Source organism: Bison bison, unplaced genomic scaffold (genome assembly GCF_000754665.1).
Source record: "Bison bison bison isolate TAMUID 2011002044 unplaced genomic scaffold, Bison_UMD1.0 scf7180017864190, whole genome shotgun sequence".
NCBI lineage: Eukaryota > Metazoa > Chordata > Mammalia > Artiodactyla > Bovidae > Bison > Bison bison.
This window is the reverse complement of record NW_011494762.1, coordinates 2,402,152-2,422,805: the sequence shown is the minus strand read 5'-3', so window position 1 is coordinate 2,422,805 and position 20,654 is coordinate 2,402,152. Positions and strand designations below refer to the sequence as shown.

At 41.6% G+C, this 20,654-nt stretch overlaps 1 pseudogene; it reads right to left on the bottom strand.

Moving 5' to 3' along the window:
* The window catches only part of LOC104991401, a 16,438-nt pseudogene extending 855 nt beyond the window's left edge, over positions 1-15,583 (bottom strand).
* Positions 15,584-20,654: the final 5,071 nt, after the last annotated feature.

Here is a 20,654-nt window from a genome sequence, read left to right as displayed (position 1 = left end):
GTCCCGCACGCCCGCCCGGCTGGCCGCAGCGCAGACGCGCCAGCCAGCCAGACGGGGGAGGGCGCTCCGGCTCCCGGGCTGCACCCCTGGGGCACCTTGCGCCCCGCGTCCCGGAACCCTGCCAGGCCGCCGCAGGCTTCACACGGCACCCCATACTGTGGGGGCGCGGGGAGAGGGAGTATGTCTCTGTGCCCCTTTGTGCCTTCACATCTTTGCACTCAACTCATCCTTATCCATAAACATTGACTATGAAAAAAGCGCTGGGATACAAAGACAAGGGAGGTTGCTTGGTGTGGGACAGAAGTTAATTATCCACTTGGGAAGAGGACCGACGTGTACAGATATTTCTAGGGAGATAGGGCTGAAAGCTGCTTCGGTGAAATTATCAGTAGATACCTGCGTGATTTTGAGGAGGGGTCCTGGTCTGTTCTCCTGGTTGCTGACGTTAGCGAAGCCGATTTCAGATGAAACTAGAATGCATTCCAGGGGTGAGCAAAGGGTGGAAACCAGCACCGGGGAGAGAAGTTACGATCAGTGAGGAGGATGGTTCTATGAAGCAAACGGGAGACGAGGTTCGAAAGATACGGGCAGCACAATCCAGGGCTTACTGAGTTTGAATTTTATCATCTATGGACACAGGGGAACTGGGGAAAGTTAGACTCAAAGGAATGAAATAGCTTTTGTGGGTTTTGTTTTTAATGGTGATTTCGAGAGAGAGCAGTCCACAGTAGATGCAGGATGGGTTGCTAGGGCAAAACCAGGAAGCAGCATATGGTGACCACCTGGTTATGTGGTTATCAGGACTTGGCGCATACAAAATAGAATTAGGAAAGAAGAAACGGACTTGAGAGGCATGTTTCAGGAAGAAGCCACAGGAACTGGTGATCCACTAGAAGTGAAAAGAAAGAAGAAAAAGTCAGAGATGATGCCAAGATTTCAGACCTGGGTGACTGGAAGAATGATTGTGTCATTGACAAAAATAGAGATAAGCAGACTAAGAGCTGGCTTTCTGTTGAGTTTGAGGTCATGGGAGGAAAAACCGGTAGAGATGCCCCAGTTGAAACGTGAAACTGATTCAGAAAAGTGGTCGGGAGGGAAATATAAAATTTCTAAACCATTCATATAGTTAAAAATATCAAAGTGGAGAAATGAGTGAAAAAAAAAACCCACTTTCTAGTCTGTGATTCAGATTAATTATTTGAATTTTCCCTTTGATTAAAAACTGGAAATTTCAGCATTGATAATCTATTTGGGGAACTGAAAATTAGGATTAGTGAAAACTGTCATACTAAAAATGAAAAACAAAACTCTGGTATAGGTAATCAAAGAATTCCATAAACCATCTAACCATTAAAGGGAAAACTAAAGCTCTTTAACACAGACCTAGGTATAGAGTGTGGAGAAGGAAATGGCAACCCACTCCAGTGTTCTTGCCTGGAGAATCCCAGGGACGGGAGCCTGGTGGGCTGCCGTCTATGGGGTCGCACAGAGTCGGACACGGCTGAAGCAACTTAGCAGCAGCAGTAGGTATAGAGTGACTCCAGTTATTGCACCCCACCTTCAAAGGCACTAGATTGTAATGGAAAGGACACTGGGATGGGAACCTGACTTCTGGTTTTAGGCCTGCCAATTATCAGCTGGGGTATTTTGCTAGACAGGCCTCAGTTTTCTTCCCTGCGAAACAATATCGCCCATCAAATGTTAGCTGAAGTTTCCAGCTTTCAATTTCTGAATAATACGGCTTTAAATTTGGAGCATATGTCACAATATTTTTAGCCACAATCCCTTTCCTTTCCACCTGTTCTTTTCTTCATTTTATTTTTCTTCAGATAATTAGGCTAAGAGAATAACCAGCAGGAACAGTGAATACTAAAGGGTAGTCTCATAGATATGCTGAAAGGATAACCCTGTAAGGCATTCTCTTGTCTTCCCAACTAGGTTGCAAGGTCCTTGAAGTCATATATTCTATTGTATCTGTTTATAGCTGAAAGAAATATATAATAATTGTGTAATAAACTGATTTCTTCAAGTCTGATTTTTCTTAGGTCAACTTGCCTGTTTCCTTATGGCTATACTGATCTCTTTAGGTCCCAAACTTAATAAATATACTCTAGTGTTTATTCCTATGGTCAATTTTTATTCCCAAGATCAACTCTGCTTTTTCAGACTTTAAAATCTTTTTGAAAGCAGATTGGTTAATTCTCACCAAGCAGAGTATAAGTTTACAAATGTAAATAGCAATAACAAAAGAGAGCTAGTCAAACCTCTCTTATCAGGCTTTCCTATTCCTTTATTTCACATGTCTCTGCACTAAAAATAGATGTACTTTCAGCAGTGGGGTGAGTTAGAAGTCCTTAGCACCCTCTTATATCCAAGAATACCCTCCAAAATAAACATGCAATGTCAGTAAAAAAATCAGTATTTGCTATGCAAATATAGCTTAAAAGTCTCCTAGCCCTTTATTCAATCAGATTGCCACTAAGTTCCTCTAAGATAGAAATTCCGGAACTGCTATCAGTGGATCAGAGAAGTGCAGGCAGACCTCCCACTAAGAATGGAAGGAAAGGCAACTTGAAAGGCAGAAAGAATTCTGAGTATTCTTCACTCTTCTTGTATCGATAAGAGCTGTCATGCTTGTACATTGGAGCATTTTTTTCTAGCCACCTCAGGTCTCCGTCTTAGATTGTGACTGATTTGTGTTTGAATCATAACTAAGAATTGACCAACTTTTACACAAAAGTTGATGTTTTACCTCCTGTGCAATTTTGGGTCCCTAGGAAAAAAGGCATACATCTTTTAAGATAAGTAGCCTTTACCTTAAACTCACAGATGAACCCCAGGTCATTTTTCGAGCTTAGATTTCACATCAAATTTGAGGACTAAAGGACTCACAAGAGTATTTCGGGTACCAAATTTGCTTAGGTTTTCCAGGACATGAAAGGAGTGGTAGGTCAAGAGTAGAAATTGGAGACTTTTACACAATTAATTCAATAAGCATTTACTGAATGGCAGGCACTGTGCTGAGCTTTTTGATTGTAGCAGTGACCCAAATATGGTCCCTACTTTCACAGAGTTTTCAGAGTGCCATGGAAAAGCCAGTAAAGATGCAAGCAGTGTGCTAAGTGGGCAAATACCCGGACCTACAGCAGGGCACCTGACACAGTTTCTGGGAGTCAATAAAGGCTTCCAAGAAAAAGAAGCCCTAAGTCCATATGAGAATGATGTTGAGAATTTGCTGGACAGAAAGGTAGGAAAGCTATTCTAGGTGAAGGAAACGGCAAGTACAAAGGCCCAAGAACATTTAACAAGTTCAAAGACTAAATCCCCTAGTAGCTGAGTAAAAGACATTGCCAAGAGGGAATAATAATCCTCATAGTGGCTGTAATAGTAGTAGCCATAGCAATAATAATAACAGTGATGGCTAATATTTTCTGAGACCTCATGTGCCCTGCACCGAGCTAAGAGTTTTACACAAGCTCACTCCACCTAATCTTCAAAATAACCCGACAAGGCAGTTTAAATCATCATCCTATGCTGTAGGGCAGGAAGAAATCTTGGAAATCTTAAGCCACTTATCTTCCCTCAGGGAGCAAGACATAAACTTTAGAGCTTGTTCTTTTAGATGAAGGAGTTCTCCAACTTTTTGGTCTCAGGATTTCTTTACATTCTTAAAAATCCTTGAGATAAAATAAATAAGCCATGAGATGTAATATATAGCATAAGGTATATTGGTCAATAATAGTGTATGGGTAATACACTAGTAATAGTAATAGTGTATGGTCAGTAATAGTGTAACTTTGTGTGGGGACAGACTTATTGCAATGATCATTTCATACTGTATGCACATGTCAAATCACTTTATTATGTGAAACTAACATAACATTGCACATCAACTGTATTTCAAAATAATTAAATTTTAAAACACATTTATATAAGTAAATAAGTCCTTGAGGATGTCAAATAACTTTTGTTTATGTGAGTTATACCTTTTATACCTGTCAATATTTATCATATAAGAAATTAAAACTGAAATCTGTTAATTTCATTTTAAAACAATAAAGCCATAGATTAATGTGAATAACATATTTTAGTGAAAAATAGCTATTATCCAAAATAAAAAAGCTAGTGAGAGAAGTGTCATTGTTTTATATTTTTGCAAATCCCTTTAATATCTGGCCTAATAGAACAGCTGGATTCTCATATCTGCTTCTGCATTAAATCTATTCCAGGATCACATTACATTTACCCTGTGGAAGATTCTACTGTACACTTGAAAGGAGGACAGTGAAAATAACGTCTTAGTATTCTTATGAGAAAAGCTTTGACCTTTCATACAAAGGGTTTCTGGGCTGCTTTTTGAGAATTGCTATCTAGGAATTTAAAGATACTCTTTGGGAGAGTTCATTGCTCTGTGCTTTGCCTCAAGATGCAGCATTATGGGTCAGCTCCATCGAGCAGGATGCTAGACATTAGAAGTTCTGGAATGTGGTGCCAGTCCTGTCCCTAAGCAGCTGTGACTTAGCTGAGATAATGCTGCTTGACGGTTATGTGGGATGATAAAGGCCTATGTACTGAATCTTGGGTCCTATTCACTGCTCACTCTTGCTATTGTTTCCTGTGCTTGTCTTTAAAAATCCTAGATCTAAGGCATTGAGCCTGCCATTATTCTTGTTTGTCCTTCAGTTCAGTTGAGTCGGTCAGTCGTGTCCGATTCTTTGCGACCCCATGAATTGCAGCACGCCAGGCCTCCCTGTCTATCACCAACCCCCTGAGTTCACTCAGACTACATCCATAGAGTCAGTGATGCCATCCAGCCATCTCATCCTCTGTCATCCCCTTCTCCTCCTGCCCCTAATCCCTCCCAGCATCAGAGTCTTTTCCAATGAGTCAACTCTTCGCATGAGGTGGCCAAAGTACTGGAGTTTCAGCTTTAGCATCATTACTTCCAAAGAAATCCCAGGGCTGATCTCCTTCAGAATGGACTGGTTGGATCTCCTTGCAGTCCATGGTTCTAAAGAAATCCCAGGGCTGATCTCCTTCAGAATGGACTGGTTGGATCTCCTTGCAGTCCAAGGGACTCTCAAGAGTCTTCTCCAACACCACAGTTCAAAACCATCAATTCTTGGGTGCTCAGCTTTCTTCACAGTCCAACTCTCACATCTGTACATGACCACAGGAAAAACCATAGCCTTGACTAGACGGACCTTTGTTGGCAAAGTAAGGTCTCTGCTTTTTAATATGCTATCTAGGTTGTTCATAACTTTTCTTCCAAGGAGTAAGCGTCTTTTAATTTCATGGCTGCAATCACCATCTGCAGTGATTTTGGAGCCCCCCCAAAAAAGTCTGACACTGTTTCCACTGTTTCCCCATCTATCTGCCATGAGGTGATGGGACCAGATGCCATGATCTTTGTTTTCTGAATGTTGAGCTTTAAGCCAACCTTTTCAGTCTCCACTTTCACCTTCATCAAGAGGCTTTTGAGTTCCTCTTCACTTTCTGCCATAAGGGTGGTGTCATCTGCATATCTGAGGTTATTGATATTTCTCCTGGCAATCTTGATTCCAGCTTGTGCTTCTTCCAGCCCAGCGTTTCTCATGATGTACTCTGCACATAAGTTAAATAAGCAGGGTGACAATATACAGCCTTGATGTACTCCTTTTCCTATTTGGAACCAGTCTGCTGTTTCATGTCCAGTTCTAACTGTTGCTTCCTGACCTGCATACAGGTTTCTCAGGAGGCAGGTCAGGTGGTCTGGTATCCATTCCCATCTCTTTGCCCTTAGCCCTACTTTATTGCAAGAAACTCATGTGTTCCTTCCCCAAAGAAATAACAGTTGGTTTTATTTTCTGGCAAGATTCTAGAGTTATTATTAAATGGCACTATTAAATGAAAGGCTGGTAGTCACTTTGAAAGTGAACATAAGGAACCAGCATGGACTCATTGACGTTAAGATATATATGAGACAAAACTAGTTTCCTCTATTAGGATCATCAAGGACTGTGAGGACTTCTGCCAGTGAAACATGTCAAAATTTCTCATGATGACTTTATAAGTCAGAAGAGGATTTTAACTGATGACAGTATAATATAATAAATTGCTGTTAGAAACTATACCCCAAAAGTGCTGATGTCACTGAGGCAGCAGCGTTCTCTTAAGAAGGATTGTTAGACTTCCCTGGTGGTATGGTGGATAAGAATTCACCAATGCAGGGGACACGGGTTCAATCCCTGGTCTGGAAAGATTCCAGACCAGGAGCAACTGGTCATGCTATGGAGCAACTAAGCTTGTGTGGCACAACTATGGAGCCCATGTGCTGCAACTGCTGAAGCCTGTGTGCCCAGAATCTGTGCTCTGCAATAAGAGAAGGCACTGCGATGAGAAGCCCGTGCACCGCAACCAAGAGCAGCGCCTGCTCACCACAACTATAGAAAGCCTGATCACAGCAACAAAGACCCAGAGCAATCAAAAATTAATTAATTAATTTTAAAAAAGAAGAAGAGATGTTGCTGGGTTCTCTCTAGCCTGCCCAGTTCAACATTTCTACAACTTGGATGAAGATGTAGGTGGCATGCCTATCTAGAGAATAACATGCATTTTGAAGGAATAATTAGCATATTATGTAAAAGAATATCAAAACTCAAAAACTTCACTCACAAATCTTTATTGACACCTCACTGCCTACTAAATAAAGTCCAAGATCCTTAAGGCATCTTTAAAACCCTCTATTAGCTCACCCAAATTTTCCTCCCCAACATTATCTCCTAGCTCCAAGGGCTTCATGTTGCTCCTCTCCCACCAGCACCTTCCCTTCCTCCTTGAAACTTTTCTCCATCAGCTCTCACTCTCATCATCACATCTGTCCACCAAGCAAACTCTGTTCTTCCTCCACCACAGATGTGGCACTGGCAGTTTCTATTCAAATATTATGTTACTGAAATTGAAAGGAAACATAAAATGTTACAATAGTCTGATTTCTGAAACTGAGATTTCTGTCTTAACAGATCCAATAGAGATAGGTTTTCATCCCCAGATAACTGTCTTAAAGCCAGGTGAGTTGGTAAAACATTATACATTATTTGGTTTCTTAGTCCCCAGAGCTTCCAGGAGACACATGGTGCTGTTTTTCTGGATAAACCAAATTCTCAGACCAAAGCACCCAGACATTCTAGGAAGGCCAGTAGTATCCCATGTGATATTCAGAATATCACCAATTTCTTGGATTTAGGCACATGTGATCAGGAAGGAGGGCTGTTTTATTTTTGCTATCTGGAAAAGCTAGAATTGTATTTCATAAGATAATTATTAGTTGCTGTTAATAATTGCTCAATCAAGTGACAGCAACAATTTTTTATATGAAATGTTCGGTTATCTATAGATTTTTAAACTTTTGTTTTTACTTATTTATTTATGGCTGTGGTGGGTCTTTGTGTGAGGGCTTTCTCTAGTTGTGGCAATCAAGGCCTGCTCTCTAGTTATGGTGCGTGGGCTGCTCCCTGCAGTGGCTTCTGCGGAGCAGAGTCTAGAGTGCAGGCTTCAGCAGTTGTGGTGCACCAGCTCGGTTGCCCTGCAGCATGTGGACTCTTTCCGAAGCAGGGGTAGAACCCGTGCACCCTGCATTGGTGGACAGATTCTCAACCACTGGACCTCCAGGGAAGTCCAGATATCTGATTACAGATTTTTCATGGCCCCTCTTAATTGTAAACAGCAGTAGATGATGCCAATAATCTAGTGTTTTCACTAGCCAGTTTTTTTCTCTTCAATATGCAATTTTTAAATAACTGATATGTCTAGTCTCTATTTTCCTCATTTTGCCTGCCTACGAAATGTCTACAACCAGGTGATATAGTTTTTCTGGTCTACCTAGAAAGAGGCTGCTGCTGCTGCTGCTGCTGCTGCTGCTAAGTCACGTTAATCATGTCCAACTCTGTGCAACCCCATAGACGGCAGTCCACCAGGCTCCTCTGTCCCTGGGATTCTCCAGGCAAGAACACTGGAGTGGGTTGCCATTTCCTTCTCCAATGCATGAAAGTGAAAAGTGAGAGTGAAGTCGCTCAGTCGTGTCCAACTCTTTGCGACCCCAGGGACTGTAGCCTACCAGGCTCCTCCGTCCATGGGATTTCCCAGGCAAGAGTACTGGAGTGGGGTGCCATTGCCTTCTCCGTAGAAAGAGGCTAGAGGAAGGAATAAAGGAATGACTACTTTCTAGTAGCTGGAAACTTTCCAGTAGCTGGACCTCTCAAGAGTGGATTAATTAGTTTATCATAATCAGAAAATCCTGATCAAATGTCAAAGTCACATTTTTTATATTATTATTTTGAAGTTAAAATTCTTCTACCAAATACTTATATAAGTTCTACTTGGTTTTTTTTTTGTCACCATTTTTTCTAACTTTTCAATGTCCACTTGTATTAAGTCCCTGTCCTTGTTGTAATGCCTTCCAATTTAGTATCATCTGCAAATTTCATTAACATGCTATTTACTCCCTCTTCCAGATCATTAATAAATGCTATTTTCTTATGCATTAAATTTTGCGGTCAAATAGATTTAATTTGCTGTTGTAATTTCAGTGCATGTTTTCTAAAGATACAATGCCGTTAAGAATGGTCTTAACATAGGCTTAAATCCATACCTAGTTTATAGCTATTTTACTATTATGCAATTCATTTGTGTTCTCTAATCAGCACTGTTGTGAGCTCCATTGAAGCAATAATCGATTGATTTTCTCTTCCTTCTTTTTCAATACAGTCATCATCTTGGCTTTAAATACACAGCAATAGCAGAGTTAGCACTATTGTGTAGTTGTAATCCACCACTATTTATAAGAGCAAATTAAGTCTTTTATTCTCAGTGGATATTTTTCCACTGTTAAAGAAATATTCTAACATTAAAAATTATTTTATGACCATATTTTATTTTCTTAAGCACAGTATCACTTTTCTAAAAAGAAAGAGATTCTAGAATTTTAAAGCAAGTAAATGTAATGTATATTACATTTATATATACATACAACAGATACTTTATATAAATAATATATTCTATATATAGAGAGATAAAGATACATTAGAAGTGTGTGCTATACATTTTCTTTTATAATAAATCAGTTCACTGACTCCCTGACTCTTATAGGCTATGGGGTGACTTTGTTCATTATAATGGACTCAGACGTGCCACCTTCAAATTAGAGAATGAGATTCATTACACCTTTTTTTCACTTTGTGTCACACATTATCCTCCTTATTGGAGTCAGTTTTCATTTTCAATGAGATGAGGCTTCTCACATGCCACTTATTTCTACTTAATGTTCACATACTCGGAGAAGGCAATGGCACCCCACTCCAGTACTCTTGCCTGGAAAATCCCATGGACAGAGGAGCCTGGTGGGCTGCAGTCCCTGGGGTCGCTGCGAGTCTGACACGACTGAGCGGCTTCGCTTTCGCTTTTCACTTTCATGCACTGGAGAAGGAAATGGCAACCGACTCCAGTGTTCTTGCCTGGAGAATCCCAGGGACGGGGGAGCCTGGTGGGCTGCGGTTCAATGGAGTTGCACAGAGTCGGACACGACTGAAGCGACTTAGCAGCAGCAGCAGTTCACATATTGCAATTTTACATCATTTTTTTCAGGAGGTTAGCCTTCATGTTTCTACATAATAGTTCCAGGAAATATTTTCTCTTCCCTCACTGTCAGTCTCTCTCTCTCTGCTGCTGCTGCTGCTGCTGCTAAGTCCCTTCAGTAGTGTTCGACTCTGTGCGACCCCATAGACAGCAGCCCACTAGGCTCCTCTAGCAACAGAATACAAAGTAACTATAAGGCATTAAAATAACTGTACCCATGCACAGTTGGGGGCAAATTATGAACAAGAAGATACAAAAAGGCCAAAACGCAACTGCCACTTCTGAGGTTCAGGGAGCAAAAGCAGAGTACCATGCATGGTCTCTGCAAACAGCATCAAGGGGGTAGGCAGACCACCTGAGCCACCCCTCCAGCCCGACCCTCCAATCTACCCCTAACCTCTCGCCATTTGAGGGAATAGCTCACCCTCCCTCCCGAGGAGTGAGCAAAGGCACATGTTACTTGTTTTCGTTCCCTCTTGCTATAGCACGGATCCCAGCAAAGCCTTGCCCAAGTTTCCCGTCTGGCCTATAATCAATTTCTGTTGATTAAAGAGTCCAAGGCCCCAGGGCTGGGCTCCAGAAGCCCCTGATCCTGCTAGAGGGTGAGTGTTTGGAGGAGAACTCGTCCCGCCCAGCCTGGGGGCCAGCCTGCGGAGGGGAGTCACGTGGTCGCCATCTTCTTGGTGTGTTTCACCTGTTCCCCCAGGACGTGGCTCTCCCCCAGGGCAGAGCCCAGGGCCTGCAGAGCCAACAAGGCGTGGTTCCGGTTCTTCTTCATGAGACTGGCAACTCCCATAGCGTCCTGGGTTTTACCCCACTCTTCTTGGGGCAGCTTCCACGCGTCCTGGAAGAGAGCACGGCTGTCTGCCCCGCTGGTTTTGTATTTTCAAGGGACCGCTGGTTGCCCTCACGCTTCTCTTCGGCTGATTCGTGGAAAAAGTGGCCCCTGCCCTCCAGAGCCACATCGTCCCAGTGGAAATAGAAGCCCAGAGAGAGGTAGGTGTTAGAGGACTGCGGAGGCAGGTTGACGGGGCTGTGGACTGCGGCCTCCACCTCTGTGGAATAGTTCTCAAGCATCTGGGAGCTCTTGAGTAATTGGTAATAAGGAGAGAAGCTGAAAAAATGGTGTGGCTGGTCCTGGTGGCTAAGAATAGCTGAGTGGTTGGTTCTGAAAGTTGTGACCAGAAAGAGGTTGGAGGGTGGTTGAGGTGTCGATGAAAATAATAGACAATCTGTAATAAGACCAGAAAAGTTTAATTTGAGCCCAGATGAGGACTAGCCCAGAATCCTGCTTCCAAGATTACTCTGAGAAACTGATCTGGAGAAGCAGGGTTTTCAACATAGTTTTATATCTTGTGAAAACAAAGAACAATGAACAAGTCAGGGTTACATTTCTTCAGTGTTTCAAAAAAAAAAAAACAGAAACAGGGCATTCCCTGGCAGTCCAGCGGTTAGGACTCCATGCCAAGGACCCAGATTCAATCCCTAGTCAGGGAGCTAAGATCCCACAAGCCGTGTGGTGTGGTTAAAAAAACAAACAGAAAAAAGACAAAAAAACAAAAACAGAACAGAGCAGTAGGTACCCAGTGAGTCAGTATGGTCTTGGCACCTGGGAAGGGAGTCTTATCATCAAAGGAGAACCAGTGTCAGTGTTCAAGGAAGAGTGGTGTTTAACCTTAATTTTTTAACATGGACATTATTTACTTCTGCTCAGTAGGCCCTTTTCTTTAATAATTAAAGCAGTTGTACAATGTATGTTTGATAGGCCATAAGCAGGCTATTGTATTTAGCATAAAATTCATATTAACTCATGTATAAACCAGAATGACTTCCCTGTATCTCGATATGTGAAAATTTCTTTTATCAGAGGCTGGCAGAATGGGTTTCCCAGGTCTGTTTCATCCAAACACTGTTAAGCAAGAGACAGATCCAGGGGACTGCCAAGCACACTGCTGAGAGTTGATTCTTTTCTTTTTATCTATAATTGTATTCTTTTATGTGCTCCCAGTGCAGGAGCATTGGGATACATTTATATATGTGTATTCTTCTTAAAAAATTTATTTATTTTTAATTGAAAGATAATTGCCTTACAGTATTGTGTTGGTTTCTGCCACACACCAACATGAATCAGCCAGAGGTATACACATGTTCCCTCCCTTTTGTACCTCCCGTCTGCCTCCTACCCCTCTAGGTTGTTACAGAGCCCCGGTTTGAGTTCCCTAAAAATATGGAATGGTTCACAAATTTTCGTGTCATCCTTGCACAGGGGCCATGCTAATCTAATCTGTATGCATCCGATTTTAGTATATGTGCTGCCGAAGTGAGCACTCAGAGTTGATTCTTCACTATTCACATCTCTCACAAATTCATCCTTCTGACACGTTCCAGTCTATTCACTACAAATCAGGTTGAATGATAAATCTCTGTATAATTTTCCCCACTTACAGTTCTTTCTTTAGAAGATCTTTTAGTTGGACTATGTAGGATCTTTGTTTGCAGCATGTGGGATCTAGTTCCCTGACCAGGGATCAAACGCAGGCCCCCTCCTGCATTGGGAGCACAGAGACTTAGCCACCAGACCACCAGGGAAGTTCCCTGGATAGTAGTTTTTTACTTCATTAATGCAAAGCAAACCTTACCAAACTTTTGTGGTGGACATTTCAAAATAATTGTAAGTCAGATGTGCAAAATCCTACTGAATTATTTCAGTTGAGTAATCAAAATTCAACCTCACTAAGCCAGCCTTTGGAGAAGGAAATGGCAACCCACTCCAGTATTCCTGTCTGGAGAATCTCATGGACAGAGTGGTCTGGCGGGCTACAGTCCATGGGGTTGCAAAGAGTCAGACACGACTTAGCGACTAAGCACAAGCTGGCCTTGGTCAGTGTAGACAACCAGTTTATCTGGATCATTTCACAGAGCTCTCTAACAAGTTTCAGTGTTTCAGTTACGTAGCTTAAGATCTGTGACTAACATCCCTAGCCTCTGGAGGAGTATGCTTTAGACGCACCTCTAAATGGTTCAGATTATTTCTGGTTCTGAAAGATCCAGATACACAAGTTTTAGTGTTGACATCCTGTTATGAAATACAGCTCATGGATATTCTTGAAGTCATAGGCTGATTTTAGTAGTTTTATTTCCCAAATGTATGTAAGTGGAGGCCAAATTCAAGTTCTTACCTTTCCCCAGACTCTTTCTTAGACAAGTCCCAGTGGACCTTGAATGGTCTTATTCCATGAAAAGTTGGGAGATTGGTGGATCCTTTGGGACAAATGTTAATGAGGACTTTGACGTGTCAGACTCGAAGATTAAGGCTCTGGCTGCAATACAGCACAGGGACTAAGAACATGGGCTTTGGAGTTGGATAGACCTTGACTGAGGTCTGCTGCTTATGAGCCGTGTGACCTTGAGTGTTTTACTCAGCCTTTCTAAGCCTCATTTTCTTCACCTATAAAAACAGGATTTTTGTTTGGATTGAATAAGTCAACATATGTACAGTGTTTAAAACAGGGCTTTGAGTTAGTGTTGCTGTTATTATTGGTCATGTTTCACATGCTAAATATTCTTTATTATCATTATTCAGTTATATGAATTGTTTTCTCTGGAATTAGTTTTTCTCTTTTATGGTACTAGTTTTCCTAGGCATCTCTGATCAAATTAGTCATTTAAAAAAATTATTTATTTATTTTAGACTGTGCTGGGTCTTCATTGCTATGCGGACTTTTTCTCTAGTTGTGAGCGAGGGCTACCCTGCAGTTGCGGAGCGCAGGCTTCTCATCGTGCTGGCTTCTCTTGTTGCAGCGCACCGGCTCTAGGGCTCAAGAGCATCAGCAGTTGCAGCGCGTGGGCTTTGTTGCTCAGTGGTATGTGGGATCTTCCTTGATCAGGGATCAAATCCGTGTGTGTCCTGCATTGGCAGGCAGATTCTTTACCACTGAGCCATGAGGGAAGCCTGGTCATTAGTTGTTTATATGTAAGAATGAAGAATTAGATTTGACTATTTTAGTTAGCGGTCATGGATTTTCTTTATTGTTGGGAAATAGATTTTTTTCCTATAGGACACTTCCTTGAATAGGAAGACTCTATGGTAACCTCGAGTACATGCAAGGACTAGTTGGCAAGCTGTCTTGCTTCAGATGCAGTTAACTTGTACACATATTTTCACGGTGGACTCAGCCAGAACAGCAGAAGTAGAAATCTTGCCTTGGATTTCTTTCTTTCTCATTTTGTGAAGTTATAACTTAAGATAGCTAATGAAAAAGTATGCAGGAGGTGACCAAAAAAGTACTCAGGAAGAGTATCCCATTGGATATTTAAATGAAAGTTTTGCTACAGCTGGTGTGGCCAGTTATCAAGAAGGCCAAAATCAGGAAAAATTAAAAATTGATGAAGGGCATCTAAAGTATCACTGCAGTCTCTGAGTAGTTGTCAAAAATAGCAGGGAAAAAACTGTCCCCTAAGCTTATTATAACTTAGGGGATTTTAAGAGAAAGGAAGAATGATGTCAATGTGTATTCTGGGGATTTATCTTTACGTGGAAAGGTAATGGCTTGGTTAGGCTCCTGTGTCTGAGAATGCATCCCATGCTGAACGATGCCTTAGCACAAAACTGGGGAAGGCTTGAAGTTTCAGTCTTTCTTTCTCTCCTCACTAGTCTCTGAAATGAAGAGTTAGAGAAGAGAGGTTTACTTTCCCTGATATAAATTATGACACCTACCCTTATGAGGCAGAAGGAGAGGTGGCTAGTTTGGGTTTTAATTAAGACCATTTGCTGTTATCTAGTATAACAGGCTTTTTTTTTTTTTTTTTTGTCATTTATAGTTTCCTTTCAAAGAGAATGACCCTAGTGATAGGAGGGTCTTCTGTTGCCCAGTACAAACAATATCTTCATTCCCAGTCAGAATGGAGATTTTTAAGTTTGGAGCTAAGAAGTAGGATAAAATTAAGTTGATCTGCATAAAGAAGAAAGTGTGACTTAGGGTTCCTAAGGATTATCTGCAAACTGGAGGGGTGGGGAGAACCTGGACTAGAAAGAGCAGAGCCTAGGATACACAGCAAAGAAGAAAGCTTTGGAAGACAAATTATGTTCAATGAGGATTTTTTTTTTCAAGGAAGATTTTTTAAAATGAGATACTGTGCAGTTCTGGAATGAAACCCACTTCTCCCATCTTATCTGCCAAAAAAAAAAAAAAAAAGGTAAATCTGCATGGTTCAATAATGCTCTGTTTTCAGTAGATTTAGTGTTTAATAAAATAAAACATAGCAAACAATGTGAAAACACACACAGGCTAACCAGACATTCAGCTTCAGGGATAAAATCATATCAGATACAGTGGAAGTCCCTCCCTGAATATGAGTGGATAATTTATGGTGAAGGCTTAAAGGCTTCCACTAACATATATATGGTTTATTGATGCAGGGATGCACACATACATTTTTGTTCTAAAGAGAAAACTTCAGAGAAAAATACTCCCAAATCTCTTCCCTAAACTTCACAATATTTGGGCAAAATTAATCTCATGCTTTGGTTCCCAAACTTTTTTTGGTTATTTTTAGCTTTTTCCTCCTTGGGGACAATAGGATAGGCCGATAGTGAAGTCTCACAGTTAATAACGTAGGCTTTGTAATTTTTTTTGTTTACTTTTTATTTTATATTGGACTATAGTTGATAGTTTCAGATGTACAGCAAACTGACGCTGTTATTCATATACATGTATCTTTTTTCACTCTTTTCCCATTTAGATTTGTTACTTATCATTGAGCAGAGTTCCCTGGGCTAGTCCTTGTTGGTTATCTATTTTAAATACAGCAGTGTGTACATACTAGTCCCAGGTTCCCTAACTGTCCTCCCCTTCTCCTCCCGCCGCATAACCATGAGCTCATTCTCTAAGCCTGTTAGTCTGTTTTAACAGTATGCTTTGGAATCAGATACACCTCATTTGAAACCCCACCTCTACCTTAATCGAAGCATGTCTCCTGTATTGCAGGTGGATTCTTTACCGATGAGCAACCAGGGAAGCCTCTTATTTCTCTAGCCATCATCTTTTCTTGGTGCTCAATTTCCATGCCCCGTGTACAGATTTGATTCACTTGCTCCAAAGCAGTTTTTTCTAATGACTAAGAGAACTCTGCACAATAGACCTATAACACAGCTGCATATTTCAATTATCCCCATAACCCCTCCCCCCACAACTGTCTCAGTGTTGACTTAATGTTATTCATTTGCTTGTGTTGTTACTGAAAACAAACTCTTAATTAAAATGGCCAGCATCACCTGGCTCACATAGAGTGCCACAAGCAGTAATCCCTAATTTAATGTACCCTTTGGCTCATACCTCCAATTTAGTTTTTGAAACTAGGAATATAAATGGATTTCATAATGGCCTGTGAGCATCAGGTGACAGATTAGAATCACTAATGAAGAGCCACTTGCTTGGGAGGATTAATATTGCATGATTGTTTCTAGGTTACATGAACTGAACCTGTAATTGAACACCGAGGTCAGGCTAAAATCGAACTTCTTGAGTGAATTATGGATGTATGACTTGTGTTAACACTTTGGTTTGGTTCCTCATCTATTCTTGCATGGTGCTGGTTTAGTCACTAAGTTGCTAAGTCATAGACTCTTGCGACCCTATGGATTGTAGCCTGCCAGGCTCCTCCATACATGGAATCTCCCAGGCAAGAATACTGGAAGTGGGTTGCCATTTCCTTCTTCAGGGGATCTTCCCAACCCAGGGATTAAATTTGGGTCTCCTACGTTGCGGGCAGATTCTTTACCACCTGAGCCACCAGGGAAGCCCCCATGTATTCTTACATATATGACCATTTTCTCTGCTGGTAAGAAGCATGAGGCTTTTCTTCTATTTTCACCTCCCCACTCTTTCATTCAGTAATTTGAAATGTTTTCTATTCCTCTGAAAATAACTTTTAGGTTGGGTATAGACAAGATAGTTATCCTCTGTTTCAATTATTGCAGTACTCCTTTAGTAAAACTCAAGTAACCCAAGTTTGGGGTGCAAAGGATGAGCAACGCACAGGCCTCTTGAACTGCTCCCCCACCCAGGTCAGGTTCAAGAACTCAATGCCCTCGTGTAAGTTTCTCTTCTTTCCCCTCCTTTCGTGATTGGTTTGACTGGAGACTCTCAGGCATCCTAGAATGTTCTAAAGTTCTCTTCACTGTGGCTTCTTATGGCAGAGAGGCAGAAAAGGCATTCATAGTTTTTGAGAACCCAATACTCAATATGCCAGACACTTTATATACCTAAACCCATTTAATCCTCACCACAGCCTGTGTGAGGGTGGTGTTATAATTCTCATCAGCAGATGTGGAAATTGAAGCTCCGAGGAGATACACTGGCCAGTGTTCAAATGCGAGGGCTACTGCATACAATGGGGGTTCTCTAGTGGGGCAGTGCCAGTCGGAGAGAAGGGTTGCTTCTTGTCCTAACACAAGTGAAGGTGTTGTATGGACTGGAGAGGGCTCTGACTGAGTCAAACCCTGATTTTAAAGCCCAGTGTATTTCTGCTCTTGTGTGTTCCTTCCCCCAAGTCTACTAACTTCACCCAAGAGAAGCATTTTAAACATCTGACAGCACCAGGCCCTGAAAACTCTCCCTAAACAAGAGCAGCAACACTTCCAGACACTCACAGAGTGTGCTGCCTTCACTTTAGCAGACGGTCAGCAAAAATGGTAGCAATTTTCCCTTTCCTGTATCCACAGCCTTGGCGCTGTGACTTTGCAGCTCTGCACAGTCTGCACAAAGACAGAGTTACTTCTCCACCCTTTGAATCTTGTCTGGCCTCCTCACCCACATTGGCCAGTGGAGTGCTATGCAAGTGATGGCACATCCATTCTGAGCCCAGGCCTCAACAGCTCCTGTTCATCTACTTGTTCCTTGGGAATCCTTCCTAGTCAGCAAGTGAATAAGCCCAGGCTAGCCTGCTGGAGGATGAGAGACTGCACGGAGCAGAGATGAAGCAGTCCATCTGAGGTCATCCTGTACCAGCTGACTGCAGGTGCCTGATGGAACCCAGCCTACTATGTCTGGCTCAGGTAGCAGAATTGCCCTGTTGACCCATGGACTCATTGCTTTAAACCACTAATTTTGGAGTGGTTGATACACAGTGTTAGTTAACTACATGTCTCATTGGAGGATGTTTTCAGATGAGATTAACCTTCCAATTGGTGAACTGTTTTTTAAATTGATGACTAGTCTATTTACAACGTTGTGTTATTTACTGCTGTACAGAAAAGTAATTCAATTATACACATATATACATTCTTTACTTCCATTATGGTTTATTATAGAATATTGAACACAGTCCTCTGTGCTTGTTGTGTATCCATTCTATATACAAAAGCTTACAGTTGCTAACCACAACCTCCTACTCCATCCCTCCCCCAAACCCTTCCCCTCTGGCAACCACCAGTGTGTTCTCTATGTCCATGATTCTGTTTCTCTTTCACAGATAGGTTCATTAGTGCCGTATTTTAGATGTCATGTACAAGTGATGTTATACGGTGTTTGTTTTCCTTTCTGATTTACTTTATTTAGTATGATTATCTTTCCTTGCACCCATGTTGCTGCAAGTGGCATTATACTGTTCGCTTTTATGGCTGAGTTGTATTCCATGGTACGTATGTACCGCATCTTCTTTATCCATTCATCTGTTTTTATTGTTTTTGTTCTGGCAACACCATGTAGCTTTCAGGATCTTAGGTCCCTGACCAGGGATTGAACCTGGGCCCCAGTAGTGAAAGGGCTGAATCCTAACCCCTGGACTGCCATTCATCTGTCAGTGGACATTTGGGTGGTTTCCACGTCTTGACTATTGTGAACAGTGCTGCTGTGAACATAGGGATGCATGTATCTTTTTGAATTATAATTTTTTCAGGATATATGCCCAGCAGTAAGATTGCTGGATCATAGGGTAATTTTAGTTTTAGTTTTCCGAGGAACCGCTATACTGTTTTCCACAGTGGCTGCACTAGCTTACAAGATAGTATACAATATAAACTCCCTCCAGCGATATAGGAGGATTCCCTTTTCTCCACATCCTCTCCAGCCTTTGTTATTTGTAGACTTTTTAATAACAGTTGTTCTGAATGGTGTGAGGTGCTACCTCACTGTGGTTTTTGATTTGCATTTCTCTAATAATTAGCAATGTTGAGCATCTTTTCATGTGCCTCTTGGCCTTCTGTCTTGTTTGGAGAAATGTCTATTTAGGTCTTCTGACCATTTTTTGATTGGGTTATTTTGTTGTCGTTGAGTGGCATGAGCTGTTTATGTATTTTGGAAACTTATTCCTTGTTGGTTGCATTGTTAACAAATATTTTCTCCCATTCTGTAGGTTGTGTTTTCATTTTGTTTCTGTTTCCTTTGCTGTGCAAAAGTTTGTAAGTTCGATTAGGTCCCATTTGTTTATTTTTGCTTTTATTTCTACTGCCTTGGGAGACTGACCTAAGAAAATATAGGTATGGTTTATGTCAGAGTGCTTTGCCTATGTTCTCTTCTAGGAATTTTATGGTATCATGTCTTATGCTTAAGTTTTTAAGCCATTTTGAGTTTATTTTTGGTGTGGTAAGAGGGTGTGTTCCAACTTCATTGATGTACATGCAGCTGTCCAACTTTTCCAACACTACTTGCTGAAGAGATTGTCTTTTTCCCATTGGATATTCTTGCCTCCTTTGTTGAAGATTAATTGACTGGAGGTGTGTGGGTTTATTTCTGGATTCTCGGTTTGGTTCCATTGATCTGTTTGTTTTTGTGCCAATACCATGGTGTTTTGATTACTGGAGCTTTGTGGTATTGTCTGAAGTCTGGGAAGATTATGCCTCCTGCTTTGGTCTTTTTCTTCAGACCCAATTCTGGGCCTTTTATGGTTCCATATGAATTTTAGAATTATTTGTTCTAGTTTTGTGAAAAATGTTATGGGCAATTTGTAAGTTGGTAAACTTCAAGTAAGCAGATTGTCCTTCATAATTGGGTGGGCCTCATCCCATTAGTTGAAGATCTGAATAGAACAAAGAGGCTGGCCTCCTCAAAGGAGGAGGGAGTTCCCCAGCACACTGATTTGGACTTTATCTGCTCTATCAACTCTCCTGTGTCTGCAACATGCTGGCCCCACTGCAGCTTCCATATTGTGTGAGCCAATTCCTCATAATAGATCTCCTATGTATATACACATTTTATTGGTCCTACTTCCTGGAAGAAACTTGTTTAATACATACAATAACTGATACACTTGCCGATGTAGTTTATCTTTCCACTGAACCACTTCTTTCTTCATCCTACTAGAACTGCTGCGTCTTGGCCGGTCCAGAACCTGTCTCCCCCCAGAGTTGCTGCATCTTCTTACATTCAGCCTTTTATCCTGCCAAGAAGACTAAACCATCAATGCATTTCCATTCCTTCCAGGTCCCTGTTGTTAACACACTAGAAACTCTTGCCCCTGCCTATGGCTAAAGGAGGGGATGGAGGCCTCAGGAGGGTCTTCTTGCAGTACCTGACAGTAGGAGAGGACTAGAACCTATTCTGAAAAATTTTATGCAAACCTTTGCTCCCGTTATTTTCTTACGTTTGTCCTCCTGTTGTAGGGGTCCACTCTTCTCAACTCTCCCTGCCAAGGAAGAGTCTGAACCCTCCCCACCGGTGCCAAGTGGAGGATACTATTTCAGAAACCAACTGTGCTTACATGCCCTGGCTCCAGCCTCTCTCTCTCTCTCTAAGTCTGGAGGTTCTCCCGTATTAGTCAGTGCCCACAAACTCACTGTGCTTTGTGCTCACTTCCCTTTAGAGCAGGTCTTTGGACCCAATTTTTCCACATTTAAATTGCCTCAAGAACAAAGATCCTAGCTTCCTGTAACCTTGACCTTCCCTAGCTGCTGGGAAAGCACGTGCAAAAGGAGCTAAAGTAAGGCAGGCACTTTTCCCATTCCCACGCTCTTATTCTCTGGGGTTAGTAACATTTCCTCCAGATCTCCCATCATTTAGTGTCAAGCAAAAGGCGACGGTAGTCTGATAACTTAGCCAACAGAG